The sequence below is a fragment of the Oncorhynchus nerka genome, linkage group LG9a (genome assembly GCF_034236695.1).
Source record: "Oncorhynchus nerka isolate Pitt River linkage group LG9a, Oner_Uvic_2.0, whole genome shotgun sequence".
In the NCBI taxonomy this organism is placed as follows: Eukaryota; Metazoa; Chordata; class Actinopteri; order Salmoniformes; family Salmonidae; genus Oncorhynchus; species Oncorhynchus nerka.
Window position 1 is genome coordinate 12,674,510 of NC_088404.1, and position 2,864 is coordinate 12,677,373.

The following is a 2,864-nucleotide window of genomic DNA, read 5'->3' on the forward strand; positions in this document are numbered from 1 at the left end:
CTCTCTCCTCTTCCATTCTATCATCTCTTCCCTCTGCTCACACCTTCTCCAACCTATCTCCTGATTCTGCCTCCTCAACCCTCCTCTCCTCCCTTTATGCATCCTTTGACTCTCTATGTCCCCTATCCTCCAGGCCGGCTCGGTCCTCCCCTCCCGCTCCGTGGCTCGACGACTCATTGCGAGCTCACAGAACAGGGCTCCGGGCAGCCGAGCGGAAATGGAGGAAAACTCGCCTCCCTGCGGACCTGACATCCTTTCACTCCCTCCTCTCTACATTTTCCTCTTCTCTCTCTGCTGCTAAAGCCACTTTCTACCACTCTAAATTCCAAGCATCTGCCTCTAACCCTAGGAAGCTCTTTGCAACCTTCTCCTCCCTCCTGAATCCTCCTCCCCCTCCCCCTCCTCCCTCTCTGCAGATGACTTCGTCAACCATTTTGAAAAGAAGGTCGACGACATCCGATCCTCGTGTGCTAAGTCAAACGACACCGCTGGTTCTGCTCACACTGCCCTACCCTGTGCTCTGACCTCTTTCTCCCCTCTCTCTCCAGATGAAATCTCGCGTCTTGTGACGGCCGGCCGCCCAACAACCTGCCCGCTTGACCCTATCCCCTCCTCTCTTCTCCAGACCATTTCCGGAGACCTTCTCCCTTACCTCACCTCGCTCATCAACTCATCCCTGACCGCTGGCTACGTCCCTTCCGTCTTCAAGAGAGCGAGAGTTGCACCCCTTCTGAAAAAACCTACACTCGATCCCTCCGATGTCAACAACTACAGACCAGTATCCCTTCTTTCTTTTCTCTCCAAAACTCTTGAACGTGCCGTCCTTGGCCAGCTCTCCCGCTATCTCTCTCAGAATGACCTTCTTGATCCAAATCAGTCAGGTTTCAAGACTAGTCATTCAACTGAGACTGCTCTTCTCTGTATCACGGAGGCGCTCCGCACTGCTAAAGCTAACTCTCTCTCCTCTGCTCTCATCCTTCTAGACCTATCGGCTGCCTTCGATACTGTGAACCATCAGATCCTCCTCTCCACCCTCTCCGAGTTGGGCATCTCCGGCGCGGCCCACGCTTGGATTGCGTCCTACCTGACAGGTCGCTCCTACCAGGTGGCGTGGCGAGAATCCGTCTCCACACCACGTGCTCTCACCACTGGTGTCCCCCAGGGCTCTGTTCTAGGCCCTCTCCTATTCTCGCTATACACCAAGTCACTTGGCTCTGTCATAACCTCACATGGTCTCTCCTATCATTGCAGACGACACACAATTAATCTTCTCCTTTCCCCCTTCTGATGACCAGGTGGCGAATCGCATCTCTGCATGTCTGGCAGACATATCAGTGTGGATGACGGATCACCACCTCAAGCTGAACCTCGGCAAGACGGAGCTGCTCTTCCTCCCGGGGAAGGACTGCCCGTTCCATGATCTCGCCATCACGGTTGACAACTCCATTGTGTCCTCCTCCCAGAGCGCTAAGAACCTTGGCGTGATCCTGGACAACACCCTGTCGTTCTCAACTAACATCAAGGCGGTGGCCCGTTCCTGTAGGTTCATGCTCTACAACATCCGCAGAGTACGACCCTGCCTCACACAGGAAGCGGCGCAGGTCCTAATCCAGGCACTTGTCATCTCCCGTCTGGATTACTGCAACTCGCTGTTGGCTGGGCTCCCTGCCTGTGCCATTAAACCCCTACAACTCATCCAGAACGCCGCAGCCCGTCTGGTGTTCAACCTTCCCAAGTTCTCTCACGTCACCCCGCTCCTCCGCTCCCTCCACTGGCTTCCAGTTGAAGCTCGCATCCGCTACAAGACCATGGTGCTTGCCTACGGAGCTGTGAGGGGAACGGCACCTCAGTACCTCCAGGCTCTGATCAGGCCCTACACCCAAACAAGGGCACTGCGTTCATCCACCTCTGGCCTGCTCGCCTCCCTACCACTGAGGAAGTACAGTTCCCGCTCAGCCCAGTCAAAACTGTTCGCTGCTCTGGCCCCCCAATGGTGGAACAAACTCCCTCACGACGCCAGGACAGCGGAGTCAATCACCACCTTCCGGAGACACCTGAAACCCCACCTCTTTAAGGAATACCTAGGATAGGATAAAGTAATCCCTCTCACCCCCCCTCCCCCTTAAAAGATTTAGATGCACTACTGTTCCACTGGATGTCATAAGGTGAATGCACCAATTTGTAAGTCGCTCTGGATAAGAGCGTCTGCTAAATGACTTAAATGTAAATGTAAATGTAAATTTAATACTGTGTGAGAGAGATTTAGTACTGTGTGAGAGAGATTTAGTGCTGTGTGAGAGAGATTTAGTACTGTGTGAGAGAGATTTAGTACTGTGTGATAGAGATTTAGTGCTGTGTGAGAGAGATGTAGTACTGTGTGAGAGAGATTTAGTACTGTGTGAGAGAGATTTAGTGCTGGGAGGTGATGATAGTAGCCTAGTCCACAATGTGTTTTTATCCCGTATGGCTTACTCTTATAGCCATATCTTGTACTCAAGTAAAGGTTTTCTCTTGTATTTTAGGGTTCAAAAAAGACAAAATGTCAGACACAGAAGAAGTGGAGGAAGTGCAGTGAGTATCATATGTATTATTATTACTACATATATTTCCTGTTTCAAAACCTTCCACTATATCAAACTAATTAAATATTTATTTTGTTTTCATGCCACTTCTTTCGTGAAGGGAAGAAGAAGGTAAGATTGCTTTGTCTGAAAGTCTCATTCCTCATAGTGGCGATATGAAAAATGTTTTGTAATTTTTTTCTATTTGAAAGATATACCGCTTGTGTATATGCCAATGCACTGTATATTTTATTACACAATAATACTTTTATGACCCCATCCCGTACAGCTTTAAAGGACTAT